Source organism: Megalopta genalis, chromosome 6, assembly GCF_051020955.1.
Source record: "Megalopta genalis isolate 19385.01 chromosome 6, iyMegGena1_principal, whole genome shotgun sequence".
Lineage (NCBI taxonomy): Eukaryota > Metazoa > Arthropoda > Insecta > Hymenoptera > Halictidae > Megalopta > Megalopta genalis.
In genome coordinates, this window is record NC_135018.1 from 23,455,415 (window position 1) to 23,477,942 (window position 22,528).

At 35.7% G+C, this 22,528-nt stretch overlaps 1 protein-coding gene and 1 long non-coding RNA gene across 20 annotated transcripts in view; one reads left to right on the forward strand and one right to left on the reverse strand.

Moving 5' to 3' along the window:
* Positions 1-22,528, forward strand: part of tmod (tropomodulin) — a 188,947-nt gene that overhangs the window by 70,308 nt on the left and 96,111 nt on the right. Inside the window, exon 1 of one of the 18 annotated variants that reach the window (XM_076523040.1) lies at positions 12,148-12,340. The exons of the other annotated variants lie outside the window; for them this stretch is intronic. The gene's annotated coding sequence lies outside the window, so the exon portion shown is untranslated. Of the gene's footprint in view, positions 1-12,147; positions 12,341-22,528 lie in introns of those variants that run through there. 18 annotated transcript variants of the gene reach the window in all.
* On the reverse strand, positions 13,237-21,617 carry LOC143259702 (uncharacterized). Of its 2 annotated transcripts, none has more exons than XR_013033717.1 (2): positions 21,497-21,617; positions 13,237-13,376 (listed from the first exon to the last, which is right to left on the reverse strand). It is a non-coding gene; the product is annotated as an uncharacterized LOC143259702 (long non-coding RNA). The 2 variants fall into 2 exon arrangements; XR_013033718.1 differs by lacking the exon at positions 21,497-21,617 and adding an exon at positions 18,795-18,934.

Genomic DNA, 22,528 nt, shown 5'->3' on the forward strand with positions numbered 1-22,528 from the left:
AACTGGTCTTTCTTAACATATTGCTGATAGTTTTCCGATTAAACTGAGGCCAAATACGATATAGTTTGGACAAATATTTTTGATTACTCAAAACTGGATCGATCACGATGTGATTGAATAAATGTGGATTAAAGCACGTCGTATTTGGTGTTCTCATTTTAATTGGAAAAATCTCACCAATATGTTAAACAAATTTTCATACATAGAAAATTAGAAATAAAAAAAGTTAAGTCATCGTTTTTATTCTAGCATTATTCATATTATCCCTTTCGCTACGGCGGGCCTCGCCGCGGAGTCCCTCGTGTAGAACGGAGCACCCTGCCGAAAGCAGGAACATTAAGCGCGCGCAGTCTTCAGCATTCGGGGCCAAGTCTTTTGCTTCAAAAACGACGTTGTGACACTGCTTTTAGAAGCAAAATGATTTCTGTTCATAACAATTCGTTCATAATTTTCCGTGAACGTATTTTTAATTCAACAATACAATTAATATTTTTACATTGCACAACAAAATAGTAACTATATTCATAACATATTATTGAGCAATAATGTTTTAATAATTATATTCTGTATGAAACTTCTCAAAACACGGATACACACATAAGCGAAGCGATAGCCCTTGTTTTAACTTTTGGCTCCATTGTTGTGACCGGTGACTATAGTCACCCGTCGTGTATAGGTGGCATCTTGTGGCAAGTGACTATAGTCACCCATCGTATGTGGGTGTCGTTTTGTGGCGGGTGACTATAGTCACCCGTAGTAGCGAAAGGGTTAATGTACATCGGTATGCTGGCCGTTGCTTTTCCAGATACATAGTTTCGTTCTTCCTCTCTCACACACGCATGCTCGCGCGCACACGTATAGTCGACTATAAAGTCGAGGCGCGAGGTTCGAACAGTCATGTTTTAGTATTCTCAGATCTGCGTGTTCGATCCTGACTAAAAACATTTCTGAAGGAAATTACTGCATTTCGCAAACGTTCTTCGTCTTCCTTTGTCGTGCCTCATGAGTTCTGTAACTGTTGAAATTTTAGCCTCGAACAAAAATTAATCTATAGTTTACTTAGTACTAAGATACTAAGATATCGGTTTACATTTTCGTCGGTTCCGTCAGCGGGCAACGACGGTGATGTAAACTGTATATAGTAGATACCGCGATACATCATCACCGGTACCATTAGATATACATCGTGCCTTGACTGTTTGGGGATCCCAGCGTCACGTATACAATGTGAAACGCGACAAATAAAACGTCTCTGATTGGTGGATAAGACGAACCCAAGAAGGGTATAAAAGAAGCGTTTTTTCTTACCGGACTCTCAGTAGAGTTTGGGAGCTCGATCGCTTTCGCCCATATACCTTCTCTCAATAAAGGAATAAAATAAAGTCCTTTTTAAGAAAAGAATTAGAATCATATTCATTTTTTCATTCCATAATTCCAACAGTAACGAACACTCCTGGTAATTGTAATATCGTGGTCCGTCACGAAACAGGAGGTGGGGGGGGGGGAGAAAAATGGAGATATTAGTATCCTCAGCGAAGACTGAAAGAAAATACAAGCGACGAGGCAACGTGAAGATTCCGTCCTTGCAAGCCCAGGGCCAAAGATCGACAAAGAGTCACGCGAGGCGTGTTCCCGCGTGGCTGGTCACAAAGCGCGCCGTGACGCACGTGGAATTTTATTTTCCCGTCCCTTTGTCAGCCGAATTCATTGCGACTCGTAACCGATACCTGGAAGCAGTTTGTCCTGGCCCGCGATAGCGGCAACAAACTTCCGGCTGTGAATAGGCGATCGAGGAGAAAACGTCCCATTGTCAGAATGATTGATCAACGATCAACGGCCGAGATGGAATGAAGTACGTTGCAAGTATGTACACTGCGCGAGTCTGAATAGATCATTTCCAACCTGTAAAGTATATGGACCGTTTATTTTGAAAGTGGTGTAAGTCCTTTTTTTAAAAAAATGAGATATCACGTAATTTATGCTTAATTTAGTGTAAACTTTTTGTTTATAACTGGTTAGTATTTAATATCTTAAAAAATGCCAATGTTTTGTTCAATTTAAAATTGGCCGGTAAAAGAAATTGCGTAACCATTGATTATGAAAGTGGTGTAAGTCCAATTTCCATCACGATGCCAAGCCTATTATATACGAGAAATATAAGGATATGCAGCAGCTATTACCTTATATACCTCCTGTGCATCATGAATATTTCAAAACACTGCCACATGAAGAGCATAAATAATTAATGATACCAATATCTTGTGTTAAGTTTAACAATATATAAATATAATTAACGTTCAAAATAAAAAATGCTAATCCTATTTTATTTCTTGTTATTATTTATAAACAAAATTGGATTAATATGAGATATATATTAAGTGATATTTGTTATTTCAAAATTAAAATTAAATGATATTTACAATTGACTAATTATGAAAGTGGTGTAAGTCCATTTGCAGCCTGGAAATTGTATATTATTTTAGTTAAATTCGTCTAAAAGAAATTTATATAATCAGATTACATATTGATAAATTAGTACAAACATTCCCAGACTTCACATAATTAACCTATATTTTTTAATTGTCAGATCTGCTAACATTCAATTTTCTCGAAACGAAAGAAAGTGGACTTGCACCACTTTCAAAATAAACGGTCCATATGTATTTTAAATATCGTTGGCATTGAAAGTAAACTTTAATAGGAATCCATAGATCGTAAATAATGGAAATATTTTTTGAGTACGTACGTTTGGGAAGAAGTTCTTTATGCTTTGTAGCTGTGCGATGTAATAAAAATCAATACGTCTATTTGCATTTCTGAGTGTTAAGGAACAGTATTTAATTGGGAATTTGGAATTTTAACCAAGGGAAAACGAGATCTTTTAGCGATTTCATGGTAGCCGGTTATTAGATCCATTTTTGTTCGTATTTACGAACTTTTTAACCTACTTCTTTAAGGTCAGCGTTGATCGTTTTATTGAAATTGATATGCAGTGACTACCATTAATATTCATATTTTAATGTAATATTTATATCTTAAAACGCAAGAACTTTTTAAAAACTGGGATTAAACGATGTGAATGTTTTTTAGATGATAGGGGGACTAGTATACTAAACAATGACTGAACTACTTTGTTACAATTTTGCTACTACTTGGAATGACAAAACAAAATAAAAGACTCTCGTTTCTTAACTTTTTTATCCGAGCCTATAACGAAAATTTAAAAAATGTTCATCGAAATCGTTTAACGCAAAGTCAAGTTACAAGCGCTAAAATATTGTAAAAACTGCAAATTTCTCACGTTTATTGGCCGAAAGTGACAAAAATCGGTACAGAATTGCGATTTTTGCGGTCTTCAATTATTTACATAGGTATATACGAAGGTAAACCAATTTCGGTGAAATTTTTAACCCGCATACAACTTACCGAGATCTATAAAACATATTTTTTAAATTTTCGTTATAGGCTCGGATAAAAAGAAGTTACAAAACGAAAGGTTTTTGTTTTCTTTTGTCATTCTAAGCAGTAGCAAAATTTAAGAAAAGCATTCTTGTTATGGCCTAGTAGACTGGTCGCGCTATCATCTAAAAAAGAAATTCAAGTCATTTAGTCCAGTTCTGAAAAAGTTATTGCGTTTTGAAACGTGTCCGAATATTAACGATAGTCAATATAAGTAGCTGATTATTAGAACTGGCTACTAAAACATTCCAATTTAGCGATAATTACAAGCCTAGTTACTTTGTAAACAATACAATCTATCGTAAATTTATTAATAAATTAATTAAACTCAAATGTCGAATGATAAAATGTTTTTGATGAATGCACGAAGCTGATTCAAGGCGTTATATAGAGTAATTTTGGACACAGAAGGCAGGAGTTTGTTATATCTTTTCCTTTAGTAACAAAAGCTTTCATTGTTCTTCAGTACTATTGTATAAAGAAAACAGTGAAAGTTCGAAATGTTTTGAAAACTGAAATACATGAAAGATGCAAAAATTAGATAAATATATATATATAGATATTAGATAGATATATTAGATAAATATATATATAGATATTAGATAGATATATTAGATAAATATATATATATATATATATATAGATATTAGATAGATATATTAGATAAATATATATTTATCTAATTTTTGCATCTTTCATGAATTTCAAAATATATATATTTATCTAATATATCTATCTAATATCTATATATATATATATATATATATATATATATATATATATATATATATATATTTATCTAATTTTTGCATCTTTCATGTATAATATTTCAAAAATTATATAATTTTTATATATATAATACATAAACAGTGAATTGATTAACGAATCACAGCAATAAATGCCTGATTTTCTCTACAAATACTAAAAGCACTCATGATGTTCAATTTAAATCATGAAAATTTGACGGAATTCTGAACGACTCGCGGAAATATAATTATACAGGGAAATCCGAATACCAAAGAATCGTTCGCGTAAATATCTGACACAAGTTTCGAGACTAAAAATTCACGGAATCCGCGCGATTCGGGCCGTTGATACCGCACGAATAGAATTTCAGGATCCTTGCTGCGTTCAATTCCGTTCATTATTCCGCGACTGCCACTGTTTCGCGATGTTTCATCCTACTAACCATTAAACACAATATCATTACACAATATCACAGTATCAAATACTTCGCACCCGGAATGTACCTATATTAAATATGGTATGTTATAATTATTGGAACTATGTACCTATGGCATTATTCGCCTCCTACACAGAGATAACAGTGTCATTGTCAATGAAATTCCATTGCATAATCCGTTTTGAATTTCGGTAGAAAAATCATCCTTATTATTCCGAAACGACTACATATTCCCAAGTGTTGCTTAATCCCTTGCACTATAATATCGTTTCACACTTTCTATGAAAATTTTAAACAAAATTTATGAAACACGAACATCGTCGATTCGTTTTAAACCGAAATAAAATTCTATTTCTTCGTTAGCAATATCTGATCGTTAGATTATACGTTGGCATGCAATAAATATAAATTTTCTCTTTTTTGTAAGAAATTGTTAACGATGGAACGATGTTTACATTTAAAACAACCCTTTGAAAGACTCGACTATTTTTAATGGTAAACGGTAAATTTGTTCGAAAGTACTTTAACTCTTTCAAAGCAGAATAACCGTTTACTGTCCAACTGAAACTTTTTCCCATTTCCGCAAAAGTAAAAATGTTCTGTTTATGCATAAATATATGAGACAAAAGTTTCGGTGGGTTTATAACTGTTTTTCTAGACGGGAAAAGTTCGAAGTCAAAAAGTAACTGTTGCACCAGAACCGATTGAAAATTGTAACAGTTTCATTCAAGCTCTGGCTCTTTCCGTGGTTTGTCCACGAGAATGTTTACCTGCCTAAATATACACAACGCAAAACAGTAATCGATTAGCGAGTTAACGGGCTGTCATTGTCACAGTATTTTCGCATTCCACGCTACTTAACATTGAGCATACGGCATACGGACATGAATGCCAGACATATCGGCCGTGAGAAGCCTTGCTCCGCATTCTGTCGCCGAATCTATCTCTGAACGCATTTCAGATGCATTCGATACGCTTCTACGCGTGCCTCTCTCTCCTTGTGGACAAAATTAATAGACCCTGAGAACGCATTGGCCGGCATATCTAATATCGTCCGCAGACCAAATGACGGGCATATTCCCGTCACGCGAGTCACTTGTTCATCCATCACGCTTCGATGAGAGTGACTGCTCCGCGTGTACAGTTCCTTCCTGCCCGGTCGTTTCTCGTCGAAACGGCGATTCAATAAACTCATTGTCCGCAGAACAGAATAGATCTTTTATTGCCAGGTGAGTCAGATCGAGTTTGATTAGGGAAGTTAGTCGTTGAACAGGTTGATTCACTTTTTCTTTCTCGCTTTTATGGCGCAGTCTTTGTTACGTACTATCTTCTAAACCAGATCGTTGCGTTTATAGTTCTAAGAAAACGTCTAGTAGAAACTATGATAGATAGTATCTAGAGTAAATTGGTAGATGGGAAAAAGTGGTGGGATAATGGAAATTTAACGAATTTAGCTTTGCGAATTACTGCGCTGATTCTTCTTCCGAATAAATTGTATGCGGGAATCTCAGTCTAAGCAGGAAAAGTAAATTTCATCTTGCATTAGTATTCTCTGTATCTTCATTTCAAAAAAAAATCCAATGAGGAAACGGGAAACCAATGTTGTTAGACACGGTGAAATATTTCTGTAGTTTGGCGTCTTAATTTTCAACTTCTACTTCACACATCGGAAAAAATTCGATCTCCTTGAATTCATTAATTCTTTGTTGATTTATGCATATACGGAGATTGATATTTTTTAATTCCGATTTACGTAAACTTTTGTATACACATATGAAAAATTTGAATGGCAGAGGGTTAAGCAACATTTTCGGTAATACAATAGTAATTAATACAAACAGTAATACAATATTTACAAATCCTCTTCAGAATTAAACGCGCCTGTCGGTGTTCATTTCATCAAAAATAAGTGAACTGTTCAAGCTATATCCGCCATTTATGTTCATAGTATCCGCACTTTTCCTTTTCTTTATTCACTTGAAGATTCTTCGCTAAAATAATCACACAGCAGCTGATCTTCTAGGAAGAGCTATAAGTTGAAGCGAATATATGAAACGTCGATGACATTTAAAGTGGTAACAGATTGTATCTCCTAGATTCTACTCATCCGTGTTACTAATTCATTCGCGCTGATTATTCGACAAAGAACTTGATTAAAGTTCGCAAAACCATATTGGTCATGATTCTCCGGCAACCATAAAATGTCTGGGAACCACTGCATACTCCTGCCCTGTCTGATCACGATCGCCCCGAACCAGTTTGCCACCCACACGTGGGAAACTAACTCGCAAAAAGGTCAGTGTTGTGTGTGCAGTTCCCCTACCGCTTCCACCGCCACAGCAGTTTCGTTACGACGTATTGTTGTTTGGGTTGCAACGAGGAGCGTGCAATTAATTAACTGGCTACCCGGAGCTGCACTAATTCGGCGTGCAAAGAAAGAACCATGAATAAGAAATATTTTTATTACGGAAAAGTAATGAAAAGTACATTGGGAATGATCCCTACGGGAAACGCAAATTGATGATACGAACAAGCTAGTCTGTTGTAAAACGAAATTGCAAGTCCATCGAATTGCACTCCTTGTTCTCGAATTCTGTTTACAAATTGGACGATGCATTTTTATTGGGAGTTGCATTGTGAACTGTTAGTCGCGATTTGATAGGCTATTCTACTTGTCTGACATTCGTGAGTAGCTTGCAGAGTTATAAATAATATCACACATTTTAAACAATAAGTAGAATTTCAAGTGACATAAACGAATTAAATAATTAAAATTAAAAGGAATACTCTTATCCTCGTAATAGTAATGAATAAATTTAAACTGAAGCAGAATTGTTTTTAGTTCTGTTTAAATATTGTATTTTACAATTTTCCAACGGCTTTTGTCCTTTCTTAATATTTAGTTACTTGAATTCATTAATTAAAGTTCTTCACTTATGTAACGAATCGAGTAAACTTTAATTATGTTCTATCAGTATTGCATATTGAACACAAACAATATTTTATATGATATAAACGAGCGCTGTGCTTGTATATTGATTTTAGAAATATCTATTATTAAGCAAATACGGTATTCTTCTTTCAGGATGATTAAAAAATTTACTCATACTAACAGATTTATATTTAAACAAACTTTAGACATTTCTCTTACTTTCATTCGTTATTTAACTATTATTTAACCCTTTTCGCTCGAAACTATTTTAGCTCATAATATTTTTTCTGACCTGCAGTATTTTCGATTTATATCATTCTTATATTTTGCGCATAAAATGTTTAACAATTTTTGGGATCTAGTAAAATATTAATGAAAAATTATTTTGAAACATGGTATAGTAATTTTTAGTGATCCTTTTAAGTCGCCATTCAAGTGCTAAGGGCTAACAAGCTTTTCAGGAAATGCAATTTCTCAAAAGCACATTCGCAATTTATATTGAAAACTAGTTTTATAAAAGTTCAATGCATCTTTCTGAAACTGGTTACTCATTTTCCGTAGATTCTTGAAAAAATATCGCGAATCCTAATTAACTTTTACGAATTAGTAACATGAATATTTTAATTAGGGTCGGCAGTGTTTGAATAACTCTTGCGCTGTGCGCATTTTCACCTGCACGTGTTTGTGAAAGGAACATTAGTGGTTATCGATGTAATGACGTAAATGGGTGACTAAATAACCGTACGATGGCATTTAAAATGACATTTCAGCGCACGCATCATTATCCCCGGTGCTACGTGCAGATTGACTTTATCAATGACTAAAAATACGTGTCATAATAACTATAAATACGTTACGGTAGTAACAGGTTGGTCGCGCATTCAAGAAATTCTCATTGTGCAAGAAGATTTCCCGGCAGAATTTTTTAATGACTCTTTCTTACGTTCGACGACGCATGCCACGGACGTTTATTTTATTCCTGCCAGCCCGATTCTCACGATTACAGCGGATTATTTGTCAGCCGGGACTGCTTTTTAACACGCAGAAAAGTTTCAGAAATCTGAACAAGGGACGAAAAACACATGTCTGTCTACGGATTTTCTTTTTTAGATGTTCATACATAAATTTCGCTACTGTATTCTCGGCATTGTCTTCTCTTTTTTCTGTAAAAGAGAGTATTTTCACGTTGAAAAGTAGTTGTCTATTGTTTATTTCGAAATAAACCGATCGATGTAGCAGCAATAAATGAAAAATGTTCTTTTCAGTCGTTGCGCTTACGTGTGAAATTAAACTCAAGATAAACTTTAGAGACATACTCATTTTATTAATCCGTGATCAAATGTATTACAATGTTTTGAAACGTGTAAACATTTTTTATTTGATCTCGATGCAATTTCAATTCAACGCAGTGGAAATCTAATATTATCTCATCACTCATGCATTTATGACAAAAGTGAGTAGGCGGAATACAAAATAGTGAATGCAGGGTAAAAATATAACAGTACTGTTAGAATATCTTCAACTTTTGTTAAAAATATTAAGAATAAAAATAAGCTTCTATTTAATTCTTATTTGTTGCTATCGAGATAGAGAATTTTCATTTTTCATAAAGATCCGCAGACTACTTAACAATTAACTGCTGTTATTATTATTTATTTACCAGCTTTGTACAATTGTGATTGTATTCGGTCCGCAAAATCTCTCCAACTTAATAGAAAAGAGAATATTGACAAATACGAAGTGAGTTTGTACAACAAGGTTAGAATGAAGATTTAATTAAGTATATTCCAGTATTGCATAGTTTGTTAAATTTTATCTTCACTAGTACCGCGTGAGCGAATAGCGAAGACTCCTATAACAATTGCAGGACAGGTCGTTTCTTTTCTGCCAGGTTGACTCCACCTTTCAGATATGCATTGTTCTTTATTTAAAGCAGAGTTCAGATAAACAGTTATCACGAAACTTTGACACAGTGGCGTCACAGCGAACGTGCATATATTTGATATGCTAACGAAGCGTCAACATATGTACATACAGTGAATAATGTTAACTCCTTTTCCGATTTCGAGCATACCCCAGAAATTGTTGCCGAAAGGTTTCCCCCAGAACTCCGTGATCCAATTTCTTATTCCACCAGGTGAAATCTATTCTCGTTCATCGATTCCATAAAATGATACATTTTCGCACATCGTATGGAACGCAGTAACGTTCCCAGCGATGTAAGCTGTAACTCACTCGGAGTACGAGAGAGTGCAACTTGAAAGCAACAGCAACTTAAGAAATTGTTTCACGCCGGTAAACAAATCGTTGCTCCTCGAGATTCGAGTGATATCATCTCGAAGACTCGCGGAGTGACCTCATCGCACCTACATGCTCGCAGATAGGCAGAAACGCCGTGAAAATCTCAAGATCTTTCATGAACGCGCATCTCTTCGTGTCCCTTAGCGACACATTTTCTGCTCTTGGCAAGCTGCGACATTCCTTCGAGCGATTATCTGGCGTCTCCGCTTGTTTTTCGCGTCGCTTGTTTACAGTCGATCTGTCTATAGGCTTGATTCGATACATATTTTTATATCGTCAAGGCAGATGCGCCGAGAAACGAGGAAAATCGTCATTGCTAATGTTCAGAAGCATGACGTAACCAGCGTTTAGACTTTTGGTTATAACGTGACTATAAACATGGAAACTCACATTGAAATAACAACTTTGGCACATTAACGCTCGGTCAGCGATGCTTGAGCCCATTCAGATCCAGAGTATAAATACAGTAAATTCTTCTTAATATTCTCAGCTTATAAACAAAAATGGAGAATTTGAAAAATGAAGATACGATTATCTGAGCCTCGTAGCTTGTTTTTATAATTGTTGACAATCGGCAATCAGCCGCGAAGCTCGAATAATCGTGTCTCCTCTTCACAAATTGTCCATTTTCGTTTACAAGCTGAAGCAAAATTAGGGAGAATTTACTGCACTGTTGTTAGACTATCTAATTCCTGGAAACTTATCTCGCGACTATAGAAAAACTAAGAGTGCCTAAGAGTACCTCAAAAAATATGTAGAACGAAGTGGATAAATGAATTTGTAAATGATCCTAAGCACATTCAGAGTGTATGTCTCTGTGAAAATTGTCCACCGTACGAGTGTTAAAAGAAGGCAGTCACATCTGTTTTCCATAAAAAATTCCACGTTATTATACATACTTTATATACCTTTTTACCAAAAGGGATAAATACATACTCGAGACTTTCTACAAACCAGAGAAAGGCATATTAAAAGTCATATAGTTTATTGTTAAAAGTGCAACTATTTTTTCATGTATGAAGCTGGGCCTCGAGTACAGTGATCATCGGTCAGATTGTAAAGTTATTGCAAAAGTAAATTATGAAATATTTCAATATATCTATGACAACTCACTATTCTAATTTAATATTGAAACATTTATAAAAAAAAAAACGTGATTTAGAGATATTCTACTATTTCGTATCAAATAGTATTATCTGGATAATGCAATATGTAAAACAAATTACAAATCTTTGAAATGACAAATGACAAATAACTGACATATCTTTAAATGTATGAGGGAAAAGCATTAATCATCAGATCCCACTGTTCCCTTTCTATTTTTTATTTGGATACTAAAACTTTAAATGCCTTTTTCTAAAAACTTCATTATTTGGACATATCTCAGTATTGAATTTAGAACAGCGAACTGTTTATAGATTTTTCTTTTCCTGTACACGTCATTCACATATGATAAGTATCGTTCAAAATTCGATAAGTAAATCAGCTTACGCCACTGTGTGTGTGTGTGACTGCGTATAACAAAATAAACTAGTTTTTACCTAGTTGAAGATATTGTTGTGTCTCATTTTAAACGATTAAATGTTTAAAAACTCTTTTTTTAAAAATGTCACATCGGCGATCACTATAAAAATAAATCGAGTAAAAACCTGCGAGGCTTTAATTTCGATGCATTATTTACAACTAGACTGTGGATTTTATGCATTTGTGACAAAAATGAATAGATGAATCGCAATATAGCAAAAACATTTATACAATTTGAGAATATTATTGTGTTACTGTCAACTCGTTAGAATGATCAAGAAAGGAAATAAATGTCTATGTGTTTTCTACGAATTGTAATTAATGAAGACAGTTTTTATTTTGCATACAAATCCGCCGGGCTATTTATAACGAACCTTTTCTCGAACATCGAATAAAGGATATTCTACACGCGGTCCTGGTGTCGTTAAAAGCTAGCACGCGCGGGTTTACAACATTTTAGTAGCAACATCGTGTCATTCATGCAAATTAATGTGAATCGAATCTAGTCGAGTCGAGTCGAAAAGCGGACGTCCTTAATTACCGCGGGCTGTATAGCAATTACAGCTCCGTTTTTCCCCCGAGTGAAAACGTTGAAAAACTCGGCGCAACGTCTATGGAAACGCTCTGGGCAAACAGTGAAAGTCGTTGAACGCAATCGTCGGTTGTTTGTAGACTTTGCTAGCTAACTCGCCGTACAATACCACTACTACTCGTGTTGCCGTCCTCTCATCGAGCTTCCAGCATAAAAGTCAGTTGTTTAGTTGCGCTCCAACTCCAGAGGCCTCGTCTTGGTCCGCGTGCCACTCCCTCGGTGTCTTCCTCGAACCTCCAATTCCGACGACATTGAGTTATTTCAACGTTTCAAATCAATTAGAAACTCGAGGAATTTCATAGCGAAGAACTTCTCACCTGGCACGCAACATTTTGTAACTTCGTTCGAAGTAAGTAATCTATTTTACCCGTTGAAAATTGCAATTCAAAAGCCGAGGTCATAAAACAGCCATGGAAATTAGTTTGTCAATATTTCGCTTTGTAAATGGATTTTATTGTGTGTTTCGTTAATATTCATTTTTATCGTAATACCAAGCAAACCGGTTACGACAGCTGTTTTGATGACAACTTAATGAACACGGTTCATTATCTTCAAATCTTTTTATCTTCAAATCGACAGTTTTATTTACTAGAAATGGGGTCACATTTTGTATAGGTAAGTAAAACATTTTTGTTTTGAAAACGATATTTAGCTCTAAACGTTTAGGACAGCATTGCTAGAAGTTATTGAAAGTATGATATAAAGTTGATGCTGTTTTATTGAGCATTATTAATTATTAGACCGTAGATTTTATGCATCCGTGACAAAATTAAAATTTTGAATATGATTGTGAAAGACAATTTTTCTCGATTTAACTATGGCATAGATTAATGACGTTTCGAATTAATTTACTTTCTAACGATTGCAACGATGTAATCGATTCTTCATATTATTCTACGAATTCGTTCTAAACATATATTGGCGCATGGATAAAATAAATAGGATTGTTATTTAAAAATGCCGAATGTACGATTCACACAAATTCCACAACTTATATAATGTTTCTCTTATATTGAATTTGATTTAAAGAACTTCGTAGTCGATAATCTTTTTATTCATTAAACGACAAATAGTAATTAATATATATATTAATTACTATTTGTCGTTTACTTATATATATATTATATATTATTATAATATATGTAATATAATTTAATTTAGTTAAATATAATAATAAAAAAATTAAATTATATTACATATATTATAATAATATATAATATATATATAAGTATAACGATTTGGACATTTCAGAAAATACAGTGAATTCTCTCCAATTGAGAGAAGAAATGGCGGCTTGTTTTTCTAGGATCTCCTTTTCCAAAATTGTTCATTATTGATGACAAACTGAGCGACAATTGAAGACAATTTGCTGTACTGCCGTTGTCCTAAAACAAAACAAAACACAATTCCCGCAACTTAGACAACTGTCGAACGTTTGATCGTAGAAAATGCAAAAAGGATGCTTTCAAATTGCCGATTAGTTTTTCGGGCACATTCGCGCGTTTCCAAATTCTCGAAGGTAAACTAAAACCAGAAAGTGTGTGAATGCATATTGGATGTCTACAAGCAGATGTTCCGTCTGAAATGACTTTAACAGCTTTTTCAAAAGACTCTAATGGTTTCTCTACCATGCACGATACTTTCACGCTCTTCAAACGTTAAATGTATTTATAATTCACCGCCGAAGAAAACTAGAAATTATATGAACAAACAAGTGTAAAAAAACCAATCTTGTTCGAAAGCTAGCGATCGTTCCATGACCTACTAAAAATACATTAATACCATATTAAGAATTCCTGCAATCTTTTCGCGCAAGTGATTTCAATTTTGAACATCTGTCGCATCACGTTCAAATAACAGGCGAATTATGTACGCTTCATAGAGTTTCATAACATCGTGAACTTTAATCTTCGCCGGGATTTACCAGATCCATTCGCAGACTTTCAATCATTTCCCTATGATTGGCATCCAATTTTCACGCATCAAATAGGTATGAGTTCGCATGTTTTGTAGATCTGAGAAATCCTGTATAAAATTCCATACTCCGTTCAACAAATAGATAATGAAAATATATATATTTTATATTCACGAGCTTTTCAGCATTTTGTTTGACAATAGCGTAACTTGTATTCGTCTCTGCGAATCACCAGCTCAATCTATATAGACTTTCAATAATATAATCTAGTCTTTACATATGAAATGCGTGTTCGAATGTTTTATGTACATAGTAGGCAGTACTATATAAAAACGAAGATTGGCATAATCTCACCAATGAAATTGAATAATCTATTTAGCAAACAGATACTCGAGAGAAGACATTGACGAGTTTTTAAGCATCTTATTTCGTACTATCGTGAATGTTAAATGTTTCATTTGAAATGATTTACGAGATATGTCCACAAACTTCCTATAATTTTCCTAATCTTAACAGGGTGGCACGTTTTTGTACGGTGGTTGTAAGTCTTGCCGATGGGCTCGGATAATCTGTTTAACTAACGGATGCTCGCGGAAGGAAGTTTTTATGCACCCTAACGCATCAAAAGGCGACGATTCAATTTATGCGACCCGTTCGCCATTGGCGGCGGTCTGACCCGCCGCTTATTCGCCACAGGCTAATCGTCTGGACTCTCTAAAACAGTTCTAAACGACACCGAGTGTTCCGAATATCAGCGTCGGATTGTCCCGCCTAGAACAGCCGACATTTCCACACAGCCATTCTTCTCAATTACATATCCACTCCCCAATCGTTCATTATACGGGGAAATAATACAGTGCCGCGCAATCTGTCACGATAATTGGTCGACGCCGTCCGCATTCACCGGGTTGCGGTCATTAAAGAAAACTGTTGTTAATTAACGACATCCCAATATTTGGTCGGCGCACGATGGCTCACTCCATACAGCATTATTGTAGGGAACGACATGACATAATACAGTGGCGGGCTGCGAAACGGCCCCGTCAATTAATTGCACAAATGTGGGGCCGCCTTCGATTGATCGATAGGTAAACCGCGCCTTTCGGTTCACTCTCCGGCCGCTGATTTTCCTGCATTTAATTCCGACCCGAGACCCGCTGTTGTTATTGTTATTGCTATCGAAACGGCCAGAAAACGTGTTCCGCGTTCTACGCTGCGCCTCGATACGCACCGCGACGCTCCACGCTCGTCGATCGTTGATAAAACGTACCAAGGATATATTTATAAGTCACGCACCGGCACCGGAAGATCGTATCGAGGAACGCTGACCTACAGCAACTGACGTGGTCGCGTATGAGATCCGACAGGGCATAGTATACTGGTGACTTTGGTCGACGGAAATCTTCGTTCTCAGATCTTCCGCAGATATAACCATCCTGTGATTACTTGTTGTAGATTTTAAGCGTTTATGATAGAAATTGGTATAGTGGCTCGACAAAGTATTGGTAGACTTTTAAAGCAGAATAATTTTTTAAACATTGATTCAAATGAATTTTTTGAAGATCTTGACGGTACACTAGTTTACTGGATAATGTCTAAATGAAATTTAGACATTAAGGTTTGAGTGACAAAGAAATAGGATTAGAAATAGGATTAGAAATAGAAATAGAAATAGAATTTAAACAATACGTTTTGTCGTTTATGAACCAGATAGTGACAATAGAAGTTTTTCACGAGTTTCGTGAAATCTGCAATAAAGATTCTTTATATTTTTCAAGATGGAAAAACACTAGACCTTTTATCGTTCCAATCGATTGTAATTTATGCAAAATTCCTTTTAGAGATATTTTCTCGCTCAATTTGTAAAATGTTATTTCGTTTCAAAAGGTATACGAATAGTTTTTATGGGAATACTATTATTTTAATCTTCTGTTACGCAATAAAGTAAACGCTAGAGTAGACAATGAGTTAAATTGATGATGACGATTTCAAACGTAACTCGATTAGTATCATTGATTTTTCTTCAATTTCTGTAATTGCTGAGGCGGAGGTCAATGTGTTAGCGAAAGGTGAACTTAATTGCCACCTGGATCGGTGCACCCAACAATTATCGACGCCAGTATGATGCATCAATTTCGAGGAGATTTACTTTAGCAAAATAGAAATCGTTGGCGAATTGCTAAACGTATTATGCGCGTGCGAACCACTTCCCGGAATGAGTACAATCAATTTTAACATTTATTACACAAAGGGGATCGGGTTACAGAAGGATCACTGATCACGGACGATCAATAAAAGCAGCATTTAGTATGATTAGGACTATGTACATGGCAACTCTTGGAGCACTTCGAGGTCTCTCCTATATCTTTGTTTGCGAAATAAAAAGGGCGTAATCTACCACCAACGATGACTGAACCGGGCAAATTGGCGCAGTCATCTTTTAATCAGATCACGCGTCCGTGTCATGAAGGTATCACTTGACTCTTGTTATCGGCAATCAGGATGTTTGAACTTGGATAATGGTTCGTCTACATGGATATTTAAAAGGAACACATCAAATTCGTGACCGAGTGCAATTTATATCTCTAAACTATTTATCTGCAAGTGATATCGTTTGTTGTTCGTATGTATAAATTTTACAGCGGATGAACACAGCGCACGATATCCAATTCTTATTTCAACGGCGTACTTTAGCATTTTAGTAATTTTTACATTATACGCAAAGGTTTTGAAGTAATCAGAATTTCGGAGCTGAATTGTTTAATTATGTTTCTAACTATTGAAGACTGCTTTATTTTCGCGGCGGTACAACAATGATGTTCATAATTGGCCATTCGGATAATCGAGGTTCGGATGATCGCCACTCTACTGTACTTACGCTGAAACTTCGATTATCCGGTATAAACAGAATGATGCAAATGCTCGGATAATGCTCGGATAAATCACAGCAGTTACTTGCTGTGATTAACTTTGATATTCGGACACTACAAAATTTGTACTTTGTTCCATTATAATTTTGTTCATAATAGAAGAAAAGAGACATGGTCGGATATGTCGAGTATAAAATTTGTACTATTATCAACTAATGTAATATGGTGCTTCATATGTGCCCATAATTATGAAAGTGGTCTAAGTCATATATTTCTTGTTTCGAGATATTTAATGAATCGCATTTGAATAAATTAAAAAATATTTGTATATTATGCGACATTTTAATTTATAATTTTATTAGTCTTGATTAATGGAAATTTATTATAGATATGAAATTTTGTGTGAATTTCACATAGGAAAATGTTGTTTTTAAAGCTTGAATTGACTTAGACCATTTTCAAAATTAACTGAATGTCCTATAATTGACTTAAAGTAATAAAAAATTGTGATTTTTATTTGAGCCGTTTATTTTGAAAGTGGTGTAAGTCCAATGTCATCGAAAGAAATTGTAGGTGGCGTTGCGTGGGGTATTTAGACAATACAAGCTCAGATTCGGCATTTTGAATTTCTTTAAAAAAAAGAACTTATACCACTTTCAAAATGAACGGTCCATTTGAAACAACAACTTTAACGAAATAATTCATAAACATTTATTAATCATTTTTAAAAAGTAATCCATTTTTATCATAATTTCGAAATTTTAAGATTTTTAAAATGTTCCTGAAAAACTGGAGGGATGTATGGTAATAAACACATAAGATCTTTATGTTTTTCTTCCGTTACTGGTCTAATGGTGTTATATAATGGAAGTAATTGAATATTTTCGTATATTTTTGGTCTTCCTCTTTTAGGTGAAAGATCCAAAACTTGGAATTCAGAATCATCTAAAGAAGTCTTATAAAACATTTTATAAGGTTCATTTTTCAAGAATCTCATCCATTGAATTTTTAGCCAAGAGACAGATTCGCCCGCGGTATTTTTTACTCTCCTTGTTATTGATTTTTCAAGTGATTTCGTTGAAATAAAATCCGGCTGCGACATTCGTTTGATCGAAAATGTATTTCTTTTTCTACAATTTTCGATCAATTCATAGTAATGTTGACTTAGACCACTTTCATAATTAACACTAAATGAATTCCGTATATCGTTGTAATTACAACTACTATCTAAAGGTTTATTTTTGACGATATCGTAAAAATTACATTGAATAAATTTAGTTTAAAATCATGTCGTGTGAAATAAGTGATAAATTCATTTTTTTTTAAATTTTGACTTAGACCACTTTCATAATTATGGGCACATATATTATATCCGATCATGTCTTTCTTTTTCTGTTATGAACAAAATTATAATGGAGCAACGTAAACATTTTGTGGTGTCCGAATATTAAATGAAGTTTCTCAATGTACTTACAGTGCCAGGTCCCGTGTTCATCGATTTGCATATGGTTTGATATATGTAGATTGAACTGATTACATGTGAAACACATTTGGACAATACAATAACCCCCCCCCCCCCCGCATTTCCTTTAGCTTGCAATCAAAAATGGATAATTTGGGAAGAGGAGGTACGATTATTCGTGTCTCGCGGCTCATTTTTACAGTTGCCGATTGTCAACAATTATAAAAAAGGGGCGCGAGGCTCGAATAATCGTATCTCCTCTTCTCATATTGTCCATTTTCGTTTACAAGCTGAAGGAAAATTAGGGAGAATTTATAATTAGCGAGAATTTTCTTGTTTTTATAGTTGTTGACAATCGGTAACTATAAAATTGAGCCGCAAGGCTCGAATAATCGTGTCACCTCTTCCTGAATTGTCCATTTTTGTGCGCAATCTGAGCGCGAATTAGGGAGAAATTACTGTACTGATATTGGGGAACCGGACACGATCGTAGTTCTGCTGTACTCGAAACGCGGAAAACAGTTCGAATCAGTGTTTGCACGGAAAACCGAGTCACCAGAAAGTGGAAGAAAGTCGACGGAGAGCCGCTCCCCTGGCAGCTGATCGTCCGATGACTGAAAAGTCGACACGATGACCCAGATCACGGAACCTGGAATCGATACACTTTCACGATCGCGGGACCTTCCGCGTCCGGCGAGGCCAAATCGGTTCAATAGCTGCGCGACGAGAGCGGCTGGCGAGTCGCCAATAAGGATCTGTTTATACACAAATCGACGCACGGAAACGCATTGATCGCCGGACCGTCGGCAAAGGATACATTTGCGCTAAAATCTTGGATCGCGAATTAAAGCATCGGGTCTGGCCGCGCAGGTGCGACACGATACAAAATTGCGCAACGGTTTTAGCAAAAATAGTCGGCCATAAATCTTGCTCGTTGATTTATCGCATCTATGTATACATATAGTTGTCCACTGGCTCCTTTATCGAGGGGTTTAACACGTGTACAAGAGAAGATCGAATCAAACGTGTAGCACTTCGGCCACATAGTCATGCGCAAATCTTATGGTTTTATTTTCCGGGTTGATGGTTTCGCGAGAGATTCGTCATTATCGCTCGTTTTGCTACTGTTTGTGGGACATCGGAAATGTTTAACACTTTCAGTGCTGCATCATCTGTGCATGACCGACGAAACTATTTGGTCGAACAAGGAAATCAAGGTTTATTATAATTTAGTCAGTAAACCAAACTTTGTTAAGTACTGCGAGACATAAGAGATCCTTACGTTAGTTATTTATGAGATAATATTATTAACACTCCGAAAACGAGGTCCGTTCGAAACGAGAGCATAAATTTTGTTATTCGACTATCGGGTTGCTAACAATTAATTATAATTTGTACATGTTTCATTAAGGTTTATAGATGAACTAACATGGTTAGGATGATGAACAAAATTGTAAGTGGTCCTAAGTATACTCCGTTACAATGTCAACAAGATCTGACGTTCGAGTGTTAAACAAGTTATTCTGATTTTAAGAGTTCTAGACTCTAAATTTAATGTCGTGTGTTGCGACTTTTAATAGCGACGTGCATAAAATTAGTTCAACTATTCCTACGTTCAACTATTTCTGCGAGATCGTGTTTAAGATAAATGTGTGCCTAACGGCTGTTAGGTTATGCATGTGTATATAAAGCTGCTGTTGTGCGAGATGCTTTTCTCGTTTTACGTTGTGACGTATCATTCAGAACGATCGAATTAATTAATGCTTATAGAATGGTTTCTTTGTTCAGAAGTTGAATCAAATGGGCACTTTCGTGAGAGGTATCCAAGTCTTGTTCTCGAAGCAAACATAGTTTATTATTTGTTGTATTCAAGAGTAAAAAAAAATCGTCTTTTGTAGTGATTGTAAATAAAAAATTGTTTTTATGTTTACATTCAATTAGTTCAAAAACGTATCCAGACCTAAACGTATCCAGATACATCAAGCATATGTTTAACTGTTCGCTCGAAACGGATGCATTCATACTAAATCGACCGAATCCATTTTAGATTTCACGCTTGAAGTTACAGAAATCTTAAATATTGTTTCTTACTCATTTGTGTAAACTTCGATTGTCATACTGATATGAAGGAAGTGATATACGATTTGTAAATGGCAAAATTGTGAACATTGCTGGGTAAGGCAACAGATAAAGGAATTGCAAATTGCGAGTGCAAATGGAAAAATTGAATTAACAGATAGCAGATGGCATTGATTAAAAATACCAAAACATAAATAGAGGTAGGACATGTAATGTAGTCTGAATCATTTAGAATAAATACATCCGAACAAGATACAAACGAAAAATTTATTACAAGCCGGCCGTGTGCAAGACGTTTATTATACCACACGTCGTAAAACACATCACTCAGCTTGTATCTCGCACATAAAACCTCATCGACCAACCGACGCTTTAGTTTCCTATCGGTTAGGAAAATGAGAAATTGTAATGCTGTCTCAAAAACAGGTGATCGTAAGTGGAAGGAAAATACAACGTTCCGGAACGAAACTGGATTTACGAGTCCCTGCACTTTTGCAACGAAGAAAGTGCGCCCAGTCCCACGCAAATGTTACACCGTCTTAAACAAGAAACTAAATAGAATAGGATCGGTTATTAAAAACGATACTTTCACGTTGCAGTCTCGGCTCGCCTTAACCGCGACGGTTGCTGAAAATGTTCTTAATAGGACAGTTTAATTGTCCATTATGCTGCCGGTAACGCGACCAAGATATAATAAGACAATTAATGTTCTGCTGCGAGTTAATTAGAGTAGGATCAAGCTCGTTCTCGAAAAACACGACGATTACAACAGATTCTTCGTAATTAACCGCGATCCGAAGAATCGCGCGGGCATTTCGGCTCTTGGCTTCATTTGCGAAATAACGGTTGTAAAAATCTGCGCGGCGTGACCACTACTGTTACAACGGTTCCTGTTGCAGGATGAGTTATTCCCAGACATGTAGCTTTAACGGTAATCGTCGTCTCATTGAACAACATATGGTGTATCATTATTAATTGTTAGTCGTTTCTTGCTGAGATTTCCATCAAATACTTCCATACATCTTCTACAAGTGAATTTTCTCCGTGAGCTGACATATGAATAACGAAGTAATAGAAACTATATAATTGCTTGAGGACATTAACTTTTTCACGCTGCCAAGCACTGCTCCTTACTTTCTGTTTCATATGCAATGACTCCATAGCCACAGGCGGACTCACCTGAATACCCCATATGTCTGCGTTTATCAATAGAATTTGTGGTTGCGGCATGATTATGGTTGCGGTCGCTTCGCATAAATATACTATTCTACGTCTGATGAAAGCGGTTTGAAACGTATATCTGGCGCGTGTGCGTTGTTACGTTGGGCAGCACTGTATAATTTTCAGATTACGTCATTGAATCGAAACGTGAAAACTGTGAGAGAGACAGTTATTGTTCATGCTTGGTATCAAACGATTTGCGAACGTTTTTCGAGGAAGGTCTATCCACAACGTACTTATTCGAGCAACGTTTGCGCTTGCTTTCCTTTAATAACTTTATATGTAGATTGTTAAATTGCATTCTATCATTCTGTAATGGTAGCGAACGCTCAAACAATATGTTAGTTTATAGTATATTATATGTAACGATGAGCGTGCTAACGTTTTCATGTTCAATTAAAGAGTGTTCCACTACTACAAAATAATATACATTTATATCTACTGTTCAAGTTGAAGATCATTGAGATCACTCGCGACTTACCAGATGTTCTGGATCTGGAACGTTTGCATACATTTAGTCATTGATTCATCGCGTGAGTTGCAAATATCACGCGCGAGTAGTCGGATTCATTTTACTCCGTTACGGGAGCAAGACACCGAAGGAGTCCGGTTTCCAATTTCCAGTCGTTGAAACTCGAGCACAGTCAACCTAGTTGCAATCAATACGCAAAGAAAAAGCACGGTGATGGGGCATTGCAACGCGGAACATGCAAACGACTCTGCGTATACAAAGTAACGGGACGACATTATGCGAAATCGTTATTGTTAACGTCACCGTTACTCAAGCCCGGCTCTAGTTGTGAAACGACTGTAACCGAGGTTGTTGAAGATCTCGGGAGAGGCTGATGCCTGCGATGATTCCGCGATATGTCGCAATTATATTCGAAATTGTGGAAGATGCAGTGGTATACGTAGTGACACAAGCAGATTCCTTTCTATTTTCGTTTTAAACGAGGAAACGCATGGTGCAGTTTCGTTTACGTGAAATGT